The 18,965-nt window shown below is 37.9% G+C and overlaps 1 long non-coding RNA gene across 4 annotated transcripts in view; it reads right to left on the bottom strand.

Annotated features, from left to right (window-relative positions):
• Positions 1 to 18,965, bottom strand: part of LOC137855973 (uncharacterized) — a 341,358-nt gene that overhangs the window by 162,996 nt on the left and 159,397 nt on the right. For all 4 annotated transcript variants that reach the window (XR_011096097.1, XR_011096099.1, XR_011096098.1 and 1 more), the window contains one exon: positions 11,802 to 11,921. This is a non-coding gene — a long non-coding RNA (uncharacterized lncRNA). The remainder of the gene's footprint in view (positions 1 to 11,801; positions 11,922 to 18,965) is intronic.

Here is an 18,965-nt window from a genome sequence, read left to right as displayed (position 1 = left end):
GCCATGACCTCCATTAAGTTTTTAAGCACAACAGCCTTATTTAAATGTATTTTATTTCAAAAGCTCAGTTTCAGGTTGAAAAAAAAAAAACAAAAAAAAAAAACAAACACATACACAGAAGTCCTAAACTATCTTCTCAAAAAATGTCTCTTTTTTTTTTTTTCTCATTGAAGTAATGAAGGACCAAGAAAAAAAAGAATACATTTCCTGGGAATTTGGGAAGATAAACTGCATTCTTGAAAAACAAAATCCCCACAAACCTGTGGCCACTAAGCATTTATATTACCCTTTTAAATCAACATTACTAGCAGATTAAGTCCTCTGAGTTTAGGCATCAAGGCTTCTTTACAACTACACACAGCATGATACTCCCTCTTACAGGGATGCTACAACACAACCCTTCGGAGGAGAAAAAATGCATATTGCTTTACAATGCGCTAGACAGAAATCATCAAGTCATATATCTATATAACAATATGCATAATAGGAAGATGCACTTCATGAAAGCACACTCATTTTGTTTGCTCAGCTCTGCCCAACTGATGTGATATGTCTTGACAGGCAAACTAATACAGTCAGCTTTAGAGCAGGCCTCCCCTGTATTTCTGTCTATTCTGGACAGAGTGTTACGGATGTTTCCCTGCTAGCTCTGTTAGATCAGTTGGGAACCAACCACAGCAAGATTGACTCCTGCCTTTTTAAAATGTAAGATTGCTAATTTTACAGCTGTTGTTGAGAACAACATAACAAATCTTGTAACAGGAACTTGACTGCTCAGTATTGTTACTGCATTTGTTTTACTGCTTTGGTTATCCTCCTATCATCTAAATTATTTTCCATTAAAATTCATGCCCTCTGCTACATTAGGTTACATATGATCTGAACTGGAAGTAGGCTGCTGTGACATTCAGAAGGACTTTTTGAACAGCAATGGCATGTCTTTGGGCAGAAAAAAGACTGTAAAGGAAAGCATGCATCAATAGTGCAGCAGAAGACCAGCTCACACGTTGAATGAATTTATGATGAATATCATTCAGAGGCTTGTACAGGCAATCATGCATCCACCATACTCTGCTCGCTGCTTCCCGCAGCCCCCGTCAGCCTCATTTAGGAGAAACATCTTAGATGATAACATTGCTTTAGATTGCTGGTTCACATAATGCACATTTTTCAAAGTATCTCTTTCTTGCTTTAAATATTTGAGTAAATCTGCAGTTTCCTGACAGAAGAAGATAGATCAGGCACATCGGGGGGGGGGGGGTTGTTTAAAACTATTTTCTTCACACAGCTTTCAAGGTCTTCAGGGCACTAAGAGGCTCTAGTGACCCTGCCCAGCTCTATCTGTGACCCTCACACCCCCACCCTCATCCCCTCTCAATCCTGGCTGGGCTTTCCACACTGATGCTGGACCTGACCCATCACCTCACCTTGTTGGGTGCTCCCTGAGCTGCTGGGGAATCCTGTGTCTTGATCACTTGCCATAATGGAGTCCCAGGAGACCAATCTATGGCTGCTGCCCTCCCTACATATGCAGGGGTCATCCATAACTATATCTTAACTTCCATTGCAGTCAGCCCCGCTTCTGCTGCTCTCTGATAGCACTGACATGCCTTTCATTTTAACATGAGAACACAAATTTTCTTATTAATTGATTTTATCCTGGAAAATAGGAAAAAAACACTACTACTTACAGAAAAATATCATTTTTCCTACAAAGGTGTCACTGATAAAAAAAAAATCAAGGTGAAATTTCTGGTCAAAATCAACAAAGCAGTTCCTATACTATTACAATAATGCATTAGGCACAAGCAGAATTGGTAGTTGAGGTTTCTGTATCTCTGAAATGTGGCCAAGTCACTGACACATCAGCTGCATGTCCATGCTTATGCTCTCATACTCACAAAAATTTCCTGTACAGGTATAACTGCAAAGACATGCACAGAAAGCTGATTTGATACAATAGTGAAATTTGGTATTTTAGGGGCAGGGTTTGTTTGTTTTGGGGTAGGGAGGGAGGTTTGGATCTGAAACATTTTAAAGGTGCTCACAAGCTGGAACTGGGAGAAAATGTCCTTAATTGGTTGCGGGTTAGTAATCCAAGGATTTTAAATGAAAAATCAGCAGGAAATCAGCCATATTTTCAACATGAAATGTTGAAGTCATGCCATTCAGGCAGATTTTTTTTCTTGAAACTGTGTCCTTTTCCTGTTTTGATTTTCACAAGTTGGTGAATTCCAATTAAGCATTTTTTCATAAAAACGGTTGGACAATTTCCTTTGAGAAATAGTAACACTTTCTGAAAAGTCACCTTTTTATTCAGTGACTCATTTTCCATTCACACTCCTTGGCATAAAACATCAATATGTATCTGCAAATGTTACTTCTTGGGAGAGTAGTATGGGAGAATCTGGAGAATCTGTCAGCTACATGTAATGCTATAATAAACAGGATGAAAGGAGCCAGAAGAGTATCAGGACATTCCCAGTGGAAAGACACAGCAACCCTCTAGATTGTAGTTTGAGAATTGCCACTTTGGAGAACATCCAGCTCCATCCTTTGAAATCATAACAGTATGGAAAATATTCCAGACTTCTCTAAGACAACAAAAGTAACAAGACGTCTATATGATCTATTTACTCTTTGGTCTGATTTAGAGAAATAGCTCTTGACAGTAGGCAAGTTGATAATAAAAAGTGAAGCTTTCCCACTCTTCTTCTAAGCACATCTTTAGATGTCTCTCTCTTCTCCTCCCATTAAGAGATAGATCTAAAGACTAAACAGGAACTGAAGAAGTGGCAAGATCTAACGCCTGTTGGACTAAATACGTAAATTATGAAATCGAGTCTCAGAACTGGAAGACCCTAAGTCAGAGTACTGGTAAATCAAGAAAGTGATGAAAGAAGTGTTAACCATTAGAAAGGATGCTGATTTTATCTGTGACATTTCCAGCCCTCAGAACTCTACAATATTTTTCATATAAGATCAAAGAAAACGAATTAATATTTGCATATGGCTTTGCAGTAAATTTCTTTCCTTCTATTTGCATCTCTCTCACTCCCCAGCTTCAAACACTGGATAATACTGAAGTCTCTAGTTTAAAAGCAACAAAAACCCCTCCACTTCAGACAACTAAAATGCATATTGAAATTAACGGGAATCATTTGATTCCTTCCTGTGACAAAATAAAAATCAGACATTTTCTGGAAAAGGCACATCTTTAATCTTCCAGGTGAAACATGAGAGTAAAGTAGTGTGGTTTCCTAATGAAAGCCTTTTTGTTATTCTCACATTTTTCTGCATGCAATTTTTACAGTGTTTGTTTGTATAACTATGAATTCGCTTATGTTGTTTGAATTTTTTAACCAAGTATTTTGCTTTTATTGTAATACAATTTTATGATAATTAAAAATAACTTGTCATATTTAAATATTTTCTGCATGATTGGCATTAAAACATTCAGTGCGAGGAATTAATGAGAATATTGAATTAAATATGTCACAAGCATCCAATTTTTTTAAAACTCTACATATCACAGACAAAGCAAAGGAGTTATTTTGTCGGCATAAATGATATTCAAAAGCTTAGAGCTGTCTCATTATAACGTGCTTTCTAATATCCAAGATGGGCTTATTCTTTATAGTATTGCGGCCCCATAATGAACCCACTCCTCCTTTTATTGAGATGTTTACATTTTTCTGTTGCTTAAGAGCGAAACAAACCCAGAATCTGTCCTGTAACCACTAACGAATGCAAGAGGCTTTGCGTACGCTGTATCTGTTGCCTACCTCCACATTACAAAAATAAAGTGTTCCCAGATCTGAACGTACGGTCCAGCATTTTTTGAGTCCCTGCTGAGGCTGCACTAGCAAACATCAGCAACCCCACTTCTCTGCCCAACCTGGTTTTCATGCAGAAAACAAAATACTCAGTCCTATTCAGCAGAAACTGAGGTGTATTGGTCTAACGATCAATCAGGTGAACACCTCAAGACAGTCAGAACTATTGCAAACATAAGAGAGGGTCAAGAACAGAAAAATTACCATGAATGCTGAAAAGTAGAGTCAAAAATATTCAGTTTGGGTCCACATAATAATCTATTATTACCAATTTGAGTCTAATATTGAAAATCTTCCCAAAAGGAGGTTACAGAATTAAAATAAGATTTTATTGATTTAAATCAAGCTTTAGACCGTCAAACATTACACTTGGTCAGTTACTTTTCACCTGTTGGAACAATCATACACACCACTCAAAGTAATGCCCATTTCTCCTCACTGAAGGCCCTCAGAAAAAGCACCCACAATAAAGCATTTTACACCTGCCTCTGAAAAGTAAACCACCACAAACAGAAAGTAAAATTCTTACAACAGAGAATCCAACCAGTTTTATTTGTTTGTTTAGTTGTGATATTACGTATTCCCAACTAAGAAAAGAAAACACCTAAAACAAGGACTTAGCAATGTGGGACTGTCTTCAAGGAAGAGTAAAGGTCAATACTTACCAGCTCAAAAACAACAGCCAAGGAGCTACATTAAGACAATATTTCCCATGTTTTGAATTTTTCCATGAGCATACTATGACCATTAATGACTGCAACGTACTGAGCCTAAGACAGAGATTGATAATGGAAATAGTTATTCTCAGGCTAAAGGTACGGATGGAATTCCTACACAAATAAGAACAAAAATACTCTTAGGTTTTACCCAACTCCAGTGAATGATCAGGGCAAGTTCCAAGCAAAAGTTTTTCTTTTAAAATTGGTTTGTTTGTGGTGTTTTTTATTTTTCTTTTATATACCACTGGCTTTCCAAAAGTATGAATAAGAATTAATGCTTTGTGACAGTAAGCATACAGGTTAAATCGAAAATCCTATTACATACCTATGAAAAATTAGCAGTGGAATGACATAAGACACAGCCTTCAGCTCCTAACAATCTAGGAGGAGTTCGTGTTCAACCATTCAGAAAATCCAAATTCTATGTAATTCTGTTAAATTTCATCTTTCTCATGAATCTCTCAATGATTGCTCTAAGGAGACTGGTAAGGAAGAAGGGTCATTAGGTCCTTTTTTTTTTTTTAATGTTACAGTAGGGATATTATAGTAAAATATAATAACTGGCATGACTGAATATGATGAAACATAATGGGGTCTAATGAATTGTCATATTTTAACATCTGTTTTGTTAAGCACAGCAAGAAACCATCTATTTCCTTTGTATATGAATGTATGAAAACACTGGTATAGTATTGGAATATTTTCTGTGATTTAATCAGCAAGCAGTGTTTGCCTTCTAAAGGATGATAATGCACAGCTCTTCCTAATATCTACATTTAAGAATGATCAGAAGTATATATCATTCTGTAGGACAAAATTTCTCATTTTAAGTGACTTTGCCAGACAACCATTCTTTAGACATAGACTTAAGAACACAGTCAGGGGTGTTCTGGTTATGAAAACATTTATACACATGCAGACACGCATGCAAATAGGAAAGAAGATTTTAGATTTTCAAACCTATTTACAGAAAGTCAGAAGCATCTCTCCATCCACATTACAGCCATTTGGGCAAACGGAGGATTGAATGATATTTACCTAACATGCAGCATGAAAAAAAAAAAAAAAAAAAAAAAACTGAACAAATAACCTTTTAGCCACTCAGAGGTCCTTTAAGGCTACCCCTTGCACAGCCAGCCAGAACAGGGAAGTTGGGCAGTCACCACTGCAGATGCTTTCACCACAGAAGGACTCTGAAATCTGAGCAGTGGGTTTCCATGCCCCATGCTGCTGCAGAGCATTGTTGTGCTGGAAGGTGTTAATGGTTGCCAGCAAGTGTGCCTCCGATCCATGGGAAATCACAGGCTCTGCAAGCTGACGTGCATGCTAGCAGCCCTTTGTTCAGAGGAACTAAGTTCTTTATTGGAGTAAAACAGCTGAAACAACAGAAAGCCACGTGGGAAGGCCCAGGGGATTGATTGAAAACGTAGGGTCCTGTATTGAGAGGAGGTTGATGTGTTGGTACATGTAGGCAGAAAACCACCAGGAAGCCAGAAAAACAGCTGTAGGCCTGGCCTTGAGAACAGAAACAGACTTCCTTGGGTGCAGGATTGAAAGGAAATTAAGTCTAAACTAAGAAAACTGCCCATTATTAATCATTTCTGCTGCATTTAGGAAAAGAGGATACATTCACTGAAAATGAATGAAGGACGCTCAAATGCCTGATAAATGTAAGCAGTTCCTCCTCCCCCAGAAGCAAACTACTAAAGCCTAGCTAGCAGAAGCAAGGAGCTGAAAACAACAGCTCACAGTGTTCAGCATACAATGAATGGATAAATTCCTTTAAGAGATCAAAGGACGGTTCAATTTCCAGTTGAACAGCAGTCAGAACTGCTTGCTTTCAAGAGCTGAAAACACTTGGTTCTTGGTAGTTGCTCCTTGGAGTAACTTGCTCCTGGTACCTGGTGATCTTAAGGGTCTTTTCCAACCTAAATGGCTCTATGGTTCTCCCTGGAGCAGCCAGTAGCAGAGGCAGCTCAGGGCAGGCGGGTTCCCCCACGCCACTACCGGTCACATCCGTGGTACCAGCAGCTAAGAGGAAATTTTAAGGACTCCTCACAACTGTCTCTATACAGCACCACCCTATATAGACCAGCAATGGTCTGTATCACACAAGCATGCAGCTTTCTTGAGCTCTGTGGTCTCTCTCCCTCTCTCACCTCAGTCCCTAAGTAGCTCTCTTTAGCTTTTGGAGAATTGCCACCACCAGTGCAGCTGGTAACCAGGCCCAGGTACCGACCGTGAGCAGTTCCACCTCTTCTCATTTCAAAAGCAGAGGTCAAGCTGGGCATGAGACCCAGGGAGTACTATTTAGAGCAGTACAAGTACAGTAGAGGTAATTCTAGTGAAAACAGAGGTCTCATTTACATATAGGCTTAGATAACCTAACAGAAAATATGGACAGCTTGGTAGCCAGGTTTTTCTGTAACTTCCTGAGGGACCTAAGCATTCACCAGAGCCACTACAGCAACGTACCTGAATGGGCATAGCACATAAAATTAATTCTGTATCTTTCTAAGCCTCCAACATATGTTTGAGAATACAGGCACAGAGTGGTAGAGACCCATTACAGACTGATTACATTCAACAAACAGCCTCTTGGCTCAGCGATGTGCATGCTGTGAACAGAAAGACAGGCTGCTGCCCCGCACCACAGTATGGTTTATAAATGAGAACTTTGTAATGAAGATGGATTGTTCCTAAATCAAGTCCTACTGAAGGCAGTGACCAAAGGTAAAGTTTTCTATACATGACTTAGGTATTTGCAGACAGATTTATAAGATTTTCAGTAAGTGGACATCAACCTTCTGAGGTGTTTTATAAACACCAGTATGGGCCCAATACTTCAGAGCAACTGGGGCTTTTCAAGTCATTTACAACCAATGGGTCTAAACAGGAATACACTACCACATTTTTTCAAAGGCATTTGCAATCCACCTAACATATTATGTTTCTCCATACTGCTCTAAGATACAATATTAACAGCCACAGCAACCAACAACTATAATACACACACATTTGTATTGTAGTTGTTCATACTTGATATGAAAGTAGTATCTAATCTAATGCCAGATGATGAACTTTATGTTCCAAAACTTTATATCTCCCTGGTTGGATTCACTAAGAGGGAAGAGAGGAAAAAAGAAATGCTGGTAAGCCTTACACTGGATGTATTGTTGACAGCACAAGAACATGTTTATTTTTGTTATTCCTTCTGGTGCTCATTATAAGCACCACACTTTTGGATGAGTTATGGCCGAAGTGTCTAGCTATCAATAAAACATGGGTTTACAGAATCTGTAGCAACATGAGGCATAAGCACAGTAATCTCCTGTTTACTGATGGCACATTATGTGACATTATTTTTATTCAGCCCTGACCATTAGAAAATTAAAACAACTTTGATCACTTTTGGAGATTCTGGGCTAAGATTTCCATTTGTAACTATCAATTATTTAAAGTATAGTTTTAAAGGGCTCTTAGAGCTTTTTAAAAAAATTATAGTAATTTAAGCAGCAAATGCAGATGATTACAAGTCTTCAGCTTTATATGGAATAAAAAGTCTGTATAAAATAGTCACATTGCCATCTACTGACAGCTCTTTATAAAAAGACTTGCTCTTTTCATTAACTGCCTGACTACATACTTGATGTTCTCTCTATTAACGTAAAGTAGTACAAAAAATTAGGGACATACAATATATGTTGTTCAATACATCCCATTGAAATAATCCCACTTCTCTTCAAAACTATTTCAAGCCATTCAGGCTTTCACAGTTATATACTGCAATTAGATACGTTTATTAATGGCATTATTGCACAATATTTCATAGGACGTAAAACAGTTTTCAAGAAAGTAACTACAGAAGAGTATGTTAATAAATCTGTGCTATATGCACAGTACATAGGGACTTCCTAATAGGATTTCCATAATAATGGCATTTATCTGCACATTTTATAATACCAATCACTGGCAAGCACAGTATTGTTATTATGCAAAAAATAGGATTTCATGTTAAGGACACATCGTATGGATTAAAACAGAGGTGTCACTGATGCAGCTGTGTATTCAAAAAGCTTTTATCTCATCTTTATATGAAAATATATTTTGGCCTCTGCTTTAATGACTTTGTTATTACAACAGCTACATGTACTTGCACCTTCAGACTGAATCTAGCCCTCATATCAGTTCTACCTTACATCATTCAGTGAAGCCTAAAATCATCCTGTAAACAAACTGATGCAAAACTCTCTCATGAAAGCAAATATACAAAGTTCAGGTTTCCTCACTGCTATCCAACCAGCAGGATTAATCCTCAGCACAAACTGAAGGCCATCCTCAGCTTCTACCTGCTTAATTCCCTGCAAAGAACTTCTGTGTGCTCTCTGGTCCATGGCATATGGTGATTTTTCTTCACCCTTGCCTCCTAATTGTAAGCTCACGTTTGAAAGAAGGCAAAAAGGACGAGTAATCTACCAGGTACCATATAACCCACATGATTTGCATCCATTTTTTCTGAGTGCTAAATTTGCCATTTACAGAAGTTTCATTTGAATTCTAAATCCTCTTTAGCACTTTGGTTATTTCTTACACCTATTTGAACACACTATCATTTCACCTTTTGTGAATGGCCCAGAGAAGATGACACACTGTTGAACATTGGGCATTACAATACACTATTTAGAAACTTTGCACTAGTGGTAATCTTGAAAGTGCCTTCTAAGTACTTTCTCCTTACCCCCATCAAAGCCAAGGTAGCATGGAAGCCTACCTCTGTGCAGCACAGTAGGTCAGGATCAGGGAATTAATCCAACTGCTGTCACAGTCCTCACACTGTTACTCAATTGGTAAACAAAAGAAGTATTTTTGAAGACACCTTAAAAGTACAAATAAAACAGAGGACTATCTGAAATATATCCAAGTTAGTTTACTTATAAGGAGAATAATAAGCAGACAGAGGTGTACAACAATCCAGAGTGAGAGTTCACAGAACACAGTTCTTGAACATTAACCCCTTGAACACACAACCTATGAAAATTAAGCTAAGACTACCAACAGAAATACCTATCAGGAGCTCTCTTGCATACTTATGCCCTATTTCACCTTGTGTAAACTATCCTCAAACATCACAGTATCTTGAAAGGACATCCAGAATGGATTACATAGAGTAAATAATACATGTTTATCACACATATCCCAGTATTTCCAAACATTTTATTTTGCCTCTTTTTCTGGAATCAAGCAACTGCTTAAATCTTTTTAGAGCTACTGAGCCATATCTAATCATCGCTCACTGATATATCTGTAATAACTAGAATAACTAAATGTCCAGATAGAATAATTAGTATGCACAAGGTGTGAAGAGGAAGGCAGGCTGCTGCAAGGTAATACCATGTTTGGCTGAGATTCATTTTGTTTACAGATAAATAAACCAACTGCCAGGTTTATCACTCTGCAACTTCCTATTTTGTCTTTTCATCCATCGGTAACTGCCAATATCACCACCCTGAAATCACCCTGAAACAAAGCTCTTGCAACTCAATGATGGCAGAACAAACTGTTAAAGTCATACTTGTCTCTTCCTGTAAACACCAGGTTTTCTAACAAACTAGAAATATATTATACCAAGTTCATAAAATTGTCCATTGTAATAATTTAGAAGACAGCTTCGATGAAGCCTGAATGGAAATCAGGTCTTTAGGAACCAATGAACATTCACAAGCTTTCCTTGAAAGGAGCCATCCACTCAACTTCTTAAGGAACGAAGAGAAATATTTTCCATAGCTGAAACAAAAAAAAAAAAAATGCAACTTGCGAATTTAAATGTAAGCATTTTTTGGAGCAAAAATTGTATAATGCTAAAGGGAAAACTTGAATCATTTACTTCAGTGGGATTGTGATGGAGAGACACAGTAAGATATGAAAACATAGGATACACATAATATTTCTTCCCTTAGAGAGCTCAAATATGAACTTCAGAACAGGAGTTAAAGTTTTTTTTTCTGTTTTGCCTTTTTTTATTAAACAGTATGTGATGATAGCTCTCACAGGAAAAAAAAAAAAGTAAAAACACAGATCAAGTGGTGGAAAGCTGTTAGTCAAAGACAACACTACTTGTTGGCTGTATTTTCTAAGCAGAATAACCTGAAATTTAGCTACTCAGGCTCTGCTCTCCATACGATAAATGGGAATGGCCAAGAAGCATGCAAAGAATGTAAACAATCAATTAATACAGTTCAGAAGTGAAATTACTTTCTTTGTAATGCAGAGAACACACAACAGTGATAAATTACTGCTTTAACATTGTAACAGCATCTGTTGCACACAACCTTCGGAGCTAAGATACGGCCTTTGATCTGCATCACTCACACAGAAAATAGCAAGGACCCATGTAGGACAGTACACAGCTATAGAGGAGCTATATAAAAAAAATACTCTCAGAGAACCACATGGTTGGCGTTTCTTGTTTTTTGTGCGTGCGCACAGGAAGCATGCAGGTTGTTTTGATTTGTTGTTGTTGTTTGTTTGTTTTTAAGATAGGATAAACATGAAAAAATCCAGCTCAGAAGACAAGCTCGAATTTTTGTTTCCCATTTTTATATTTGTAGTACATGAATATATACAAATATGCATACATACAAAGTATGAATGAATGAGGGAATGAAACAGTTAATGATGGTGGACATCTATCTTTTTGACTGATATGAGACAACCTTTTTCAGCTATTTAATTTTAGAATAATCTCCATATACTTAAAAAACAACCAGCAAATTCTATGGTGTCAGAATTGTCGCTTCTGCAGTGCAGAAGGTCACGTCATTCAGTGCAGCATCCTGGGAGAGCCTCTGAGTTAAGAGATCGGTCTTTTAGTACATATAGCTCATTAAAAGCTAATTTGAAAGTCTCAAGGTTTCAAAACCACCAACCGTGGAAAATACAAGTTTGGAAAGCATTTAGGATTGGTACAACCCCAAGGGACTTGCGTTTCTGCTTTTCAAGAAATCACATGATCATCTCCTGTGCTTAAAATTAAAAATATTGCAAAACATTGCAAAATTAAGCCTTAAATAACATTTCTCCAAAGACGTTATGAACAAAGATGTTATAAAACTTTTCAAAGCAAGTGAAGGTTTCATTGTGTCCCCTTATCACCTGGATCTGCATATTCAGACGAAAAAAATCCAGAAGAGTCAAATAACTTATAAGTTGTTCACAGACAAAAATATAACTCAGTTTTCAGACTTACCCATACCACAGCATGAAACACCTTTGGCAGTGAACTGAGGGTACAAGCGACAGGACGTAGCAGTGTAACTGTCATCCTCAATGTCTTACAACACCAGTGGCCAGGGCACATTTCTGAAGGCTGCAGGGGGGAACAAGATATTTTAAGAGAGAGAAAAATCAAAGGACGTTGATTCTTTTATATATTGTCATTGAGTAAATCAGACTATTTCGTTTGTTTGTAAGGTCAAGGTATTAGCATTTTATTAAGGATCCATTAGCACAGATAAGCATTAACTGTTACAGGGTGATTTTACCTTTTGAATGGCTAGTTAAATATAAAGCTCTGTAGAAAAGAAGGATGCTGGACTGCCAAAAGAACTCAGTTCAAAATATGCTCCAATGTCTTTGTTACAATGAAGGCCTTGAATATTGAGTAGCTAAAGAAGTTCTAGTTTTAGAAAATCTTCTCAACTTTGTAGTCCAATCATATTTTTATATATGTATATTGCATATTATATTGCATATAGTATTTTTAATTATGTCACCATTATTTAGTGAAAAAATTAGTCTTATTTTCCACTAATAACTTTAATCCAGCAAATACCTAATTTTAAGCTTGTGCTCAAGTGCTTAATAAAGTAGTTCCATGCTGAAATATTTAATTAAATTACTGTAGACGCATTCAGAAACTCAGCTTCAAATGTTTCAAATATGTAGATACTCCTAAAGCCCAGAGTGAGGCTAAATAGCTAATGTTTGCAATACTATCCTTTAGTAACCTTCTTATGCGTCTGGCACAGTGGGCATGACTTTCCATATTCAGTGAGCATGAAACACCCTGCAACCACGACATACCTACTGTCTTATTTTGAGAATGCACCATTCATACTAATAAACTCTGCTAGAAACCACAGCCATCTGCAACAGTTTACATTGTTCATTATGTGACCCAGTGTTACAATTCTGCAATCACAAGTTTGACCCAGGCCCAAAGAAAGCAACTACAGTCAGTGCAATTAAGGTCCCACTGCCATCACTGCACTGTGCTGGCTAGTTGATGAATGAAAATGTACTAAAACCTTTTCACCTCACATTTCGCTGCACGTAAGCCCCAAAAGAATCTACATGAGATATATCATGTTTTTATAAACATTTTATGCAAAGTTTAGAGAAAAGGTGAGACTGCATGACCAAAGATACTAAAATCATTCATTGCTTATTTGTTCCAAGACAGAGCAGATAAGGTCATGCTAACAAAGGGGTGGGAAAGAGAGTAATAAATGAGAAATGGAACAAAATTCACAATCATTTGTTTACTGCATCAGCACCAGCTACAGCACCTTAGTTATAAAGGGGGGAAAAAATCATAAATGCACATAATTCACCATCCTTTGTTCAGTTTGGTAACCAGGCTGTATCAATTGCTGTTTATTAGAAAATATGAAAATGTGACAGTATTGATATGTCCTTCAACAGTGTAGAAAGTATCACAAGTGTAAATGAACCCTGTACAAATCTTAGCCCTCACTTCAGAACCACTAATCTAATTATTAGACAAGGTTTATTATTAATATTCTCTGTATTGCAGCACTTTCTCAGCTACATAATACAGCCAGTGCAAATCTAACATGTAAGCCATCTGCCAACTCAGAAATCACGCATCTTACAGCCTGAGTTCTTAGAAGCAGTAATAGTCCTTATGACATGTTTTTAATGAAAGAATGCTACACTTGTCGGGGGAACTGGAAGAAGGGAAAAAAAAAAAAAAAAAAAAAAAGAACACATTGACACGATTGACACATATCTAATCATCCTTCAAAATACTGCATCCCAGAACTGCAGGGGCACAGTCTTAAAAGGCTGACAACATAACATGCTTATTTGAGATCCGGTCCTGAAACCAATGCAGCTGAGCATTGACCAGGCCATTCTTTGTGCAGAGGAACTAAAAATGATGGGTTGTGGATAAATTCAGTGTAAAGATATCAAATGATCACCCAACAAATATATATCTTGAGCAGAAAGTGTTTGCTCCCCATTTATTTCTACAAAATTGCAAACAGCTTTGATTTGTACTGTACTCCAAGCCATGCCAAGAAACATGATACACAACAAATATGAACCACAGACATGTTTACCCTCTGCCTCTTATGCTTCCAGATGTCTCAGTTTTACATGCCAAACCACCTCCTCCTCTCTAAAAGCCCTACCTCTAAACTTCTGAAAAGTTCTTTTCCTTACTCCTCCACAAGCCATAATGTAGAAACAACAGTTTTTATTTGGAAGGCATGTTTTAGAAGTATTTACTGGCTATTTCCAATTTAAAAAGCAACCACGCTGTTATAAACAGAAGAGCTTATAAGTGTTTAGGTGTAAAATGAACCCAAATGACAACAGCATTCTGTTCAAATATGCTAGCAACATTATGTTTAACTGTAATTCATAATGGATAGGTGTTCAATAAATATTTCTGCTTTGTACTTCAGAGACAAAGCTGTATGTCTGAGGAAGTGATGAAACACTGTATTAAGTCAGGAAAATGTTAGCTAGCAGCTTCTGAAGTCTGACATTTTAAAAATCAGCAGGTCCAGATAACTGAAGCGTTTTAAAAGAACCAGCCAAGCATCTTTCTAGGCTGTCAGTGACTTCTGTCACAGCGGCAAAGCTTCAGAAGACTGAAGAGGAGGTAGAGTTGTACCAGTCTGACAAGATGGGACTTAAGAAAATCCCACAGTAATTATCATAGAGTAAAACACTGAGAAGAGCAAGCAATTCACTTCTCCAAAGTTAATTCTATGTACATATATAACTCCTGTGTACTCAAATCTGAAATTAAGAGTCTTGTGGTTTATATCAGTCAGAAGCCGAGACTGATGTTTGAATCACAGCTCTGGTACAAAAATACTGCTTTACAAGGATGTATCAAATTCTGCTTCCTTAAATGTAGGAGAACTGAGTTGGTTACATCTCTCACAGCGTCAGAACTCCTCCATTTATCGTGTCTCAGAAATTTGCCTTGGAAGAATACTACTTGCGTATGTTCAAGTTGCATAAAATATTCCTTCTCCATTTTCAAGTTCTGTCTCTGTTCCCTACATGAGATATTCCAACCACACAAACATGCTCCTTTGATATCAGTAGTCAGCCAAACTCTCTTCACACAGAAGAACATCTGGATTTCTAGCTAGCTGCCTTCATTTTGGTTTAAAATGCACTTAGCTGTCTCGTAGGTATCATAAAGTATAGGATGATAATTAGATCCTCCAGCTTTTCCTGCATTAACTCAACTTATACTACTATATTCAACTAAAGAAGGTAGTGGTAAAATTAATGTTCATTGTTTTCAATACATTTTATATTAGCCTAATTGACAAATGATGCCTTTCCTCATCAAAATAAATAAGTAAAAATTGCAGCTTTCTCTGCGGTGAAAACATATAAACATTTATTCCTTGAAATGACTCAGATATATTAAAAGCAATCTATAACTGGCTAACAGAAGCAAAAGATCCCAAAGTTATTTAAAATCGCACAAATTGTATGTGATGGGCAATGTCAGTCTCATGGGTTGAGCTGACTCTCCAAAATAAACCAAACTAGCAGAGAAGTTGAAGTTTAGTGGTTCAGGACTGTACTTTAACTGGGCCTAATCTACACAAGGGTGATTTTGGAGCAAGCATGGAGCTGCAGTAGCCTTTAACAAACTCAAGTTAGACATCTAGAGAACTGGGAGAGAAAGTGGTCTGTTTTCACGTCCTGCTTTATTTTAGGTTGCCAGCTCTGTCCCCTTTCCACCTATCCAGAGGAAATTCGACTGTCACAGGACATGAGGCCAGTAGAAGAGAAGACTCCAGACAGACCTCACTGCAGCCTTTCAGTACTTAAAGAGGGCTTATAGAAAAGATGAAGAGTGACTTTTTACTGATCAGAGGTTAGGAAGAAATTCTTCACCTAGTGGGTGGTGAGGCACTGGTACAGGCTGCACAGAGAAGCTGTGGCTGCCCCGTCCCTGGAAGTGCTCAAGGCCAAGCTGGATGGGGCTTTGAGCAACCTGGTCTAGTGGGAGATGTCCCTGCCCATGGCAGGGGTGGGGTGGAACTAGAAGACCGGTAAGCGCCCTTTCAACCCGAGCCATTCTGTGATTGTTCCAAAACAATCTTGGGGCTGGTGACAGCCCTAAATCCTCTGCATCACAAATGTGAGATTTAAGGGTATCACATTTCAATCAGAAATATTCTTATGGCCACTATTAAATCTCTGATTTATTTCCCCTCCCTACTTGCCCCATCCTCTTGAAATATAACTTTTGCCAAGCTCCACTCTGTCTGTATAACACGGTTCCACATAATAATAATGATATAAGGATTTGGTTCATACCAATCAATTGCGATAGAAACTCAATCACCAATCCATAAAACTATCCAGTGAGTAGGCTATATTGCAACTTAGTCTGGGTTCAAAAGTGAGAGGTAAGAATGGAATTAAACTGATGGAATCCACTGTCATGTGGACACATCAAATATTGAGGTGAGCAATACTCTACAAAGGCTTGAGCCTTTAAAAGGAAAATACTCAAATTTTCACTCAGAAAAAAAAAAGAAAAAGAAAAAAAAACACCATTCATTTTCAAAGGCCCCAAGTAGTACTAACTTCTGAGGGAAAGCTGAAGCTTGTCTCCGAACCATCCAATTTATATGGTTTGGTCCATACCACTAAGGACTGAGTTGTCTTGCCATTGTTTTTTCCCCTAAGAACTGCATTGTCACTTACTAAAGAGTTTTTGTTTCCTGCACTCATTGTGGAAAAATGTCTAGATAGACCACACTGCTGAGACCCTTGCCTTTCTGTCTTACTCTTCTCCGAATGCTTTTGAAAATATATCTTAAAGATGATCTAATCCTGTCTTTATATCCTATTAACTTTATGTAGCATTTAATATCCAAAGTCTTTGTGAAATTAGGACTAAATATAATCAGATCTGTGTATAAGCAGACCATTAAAGCTTAACGAGCTATCTGCTATTTTGTATGGATGGTCTACCCAGAGCTGCCAGGCACCTTTCCCACCCACAGTACCTCCAGCACTAATTTGAGGTAACAGGTATTTGCCCAGGCAGGCAGATCTTAAAACAAGCTAAAACTAGCTTAGGCCAAGAAAAGCCCAGGCAAGTCCTGACACCCCACATTTGTCAGGTCAGTACAAAGTCTAAAGTCTCTTCCTATTAATGGCAAAAATCACACATATAATACACATACAGCAAATATGAAGGCAAAATGGAACAGGTCAAGTATGAAGACAACATGATCACACAGCCAGATAGAATACCAGTGGTTCACAGGCTGATAGCTTTATTTCTTTTAAAAACATTTGTTTAAAATAAAATCTAGATATCTTACCACACTTTCTGAGGTAGGGCTTGAAGCAAAATAAAGTATTACTGTATGGAGTTCACATAAGGATTTCAAGGCATAATAGGCAGCACAGAAAAAAAATAAGGTATGTATAAGAGAAAAGAGCGAAGAGAGTTCAAGCATGGTATCCTTTAAAGAGTGAGTAAGAGACAAAAGTATGCAATTTTGGAACAAATTTAACATTACAAAAAAAGGGGGAGGGGAGGGGATGGAATTCTCTTTCCACTAAGTGTTTGACATACTGACCTTGTGTATTTTAGCTTTTCACAATTCGTGTTTGTTTCCCGAAGTCTGCCTTCAAAAAGTTATCTGCTTTTACTGTTTTGGAAAGCACAATGGAAAGTGTAATTGCTACAAACAACTTTCAAGTTCAGCCACGGCCTTTATGACACTATGGCTCAGGGTGCTCCTCTTCCAAGGAGTTTTTTGCGGCTTGTTACATTGTGAAGCCTTTACAGCCTTCCACTGCTAAGTGCTTTAAAACAGGCCCCCTTCTGAGTGCATCTTTAGCTGTCTACAGAAGCTTTAGAACTTTCTTTTAAATGAAAAGGATATCTGCAAGCATTTACTGAGAGGCTGAGCTCAAGCATACATTATAAAACTAAGGAAGTGCAGAATAAAACCAAATTACTAACATCAAAGATTCCAGTTTCCCTCTTCTGACAGTAGTTCCCAGTGATAAATAACCTTTGCTGCCAGGTTAAAGCTGGGAAGTGGCAGCGAAGAAGGGAGGGATGCAGATCAAAGCTAATGGCAGCAAGGCATCTGCAGGCCCTTTGAAGTCCTCCTCCACTGCTCTTGTCCAGAACCTGTAAGGGCAGAGGTGGTGGCGGCATCATGCCCAGGCTGCTAACTTCTGATGCGAGGAAAGAAAACTCTCTGTGGCAAGAACAAGCAGGGCTCTTGGTATGAGCCTGTGCCAGAGCTCAACCACCCCATCCAGCGCATCTCAGGGTAAGACCGGACAAGCCCAAGAGACTTTGGCCACTCTGCCACTACACTAGCAATAGCTACCTGGTATTCTTCTGAATGAGCATTTATACCTTCAATGTTTCACTCACCAATTACAACCCCAGTGGGGCAGAAAGCAGAGAACCTGCTGCACCCAGAAAGCCACCAGTCTGAAACCAAGCTGGGAAGCAAAGAATGCCTGCAAGGAGACCACTGGCAGGGAAAGAGCTGTTTGTAAATCCCTTTTACTCCTAGTCTCTCTTTCACATCACTTCAAAATTTCCCTGTTCAAAGCATTAATTATTCTAATTAATATTCTAATAAACATGGCTTTCAGCTTGAAAGCTTTATCATCTTCTTTGGGTACTCACTCTATAGTAAAGGAATAAATAGGTGTGACCCAAAGCTCTTGGCTGCCAGGGGTCGTCACAAATGCATTACGCTTATTTAAATTGCTTTTAAAACATTTTTATTTCCACACGAAAGTGTAAACAGGTAAGAGTACTGAAGGGCAACTCTTCCTTCCCTAAATATTAAAAACATTACAGAAAAGTAAATTCCACTGTAAGTAGATTCAGTACTCACTTATAAAATGTTATACATGAACATTTCTATTGGAAGTTGGGAGTGGAGAGAAAAATAACTAGACACTGCTGACACACTGAAAGAAGCTTGTCACAGCAAAGCAGTTTTAGATGCCAAAGTAGTACCGGCAAAGAAAAAATGAGTTGGGGGAAACAGCAGCTTGTAGACCACTTTTTTTTTTTTTTTTTGGAAGCTACTGAAACACAAACGATGCTGAGCTTAAAAAATTCTACAAA

This window comes from Anas acuta, chromosome 4 (genome assembly GCF_963932015.1).
Source record: "Anas acuta chromosome 4, bAnaAcu1.1, whole genome shotgun sequence".
In the NCBI taxonomy this organism is placed as follows: Eukaryota; Metazoa; Chordata; class Aves; order Anseriformes; family Anatidae; genus Anas; species Anas acuta.
Note: the sequence above shows the minus strand (reverse complement) of the source record. Positions and strands in the feature narration are given on the sequence as shown.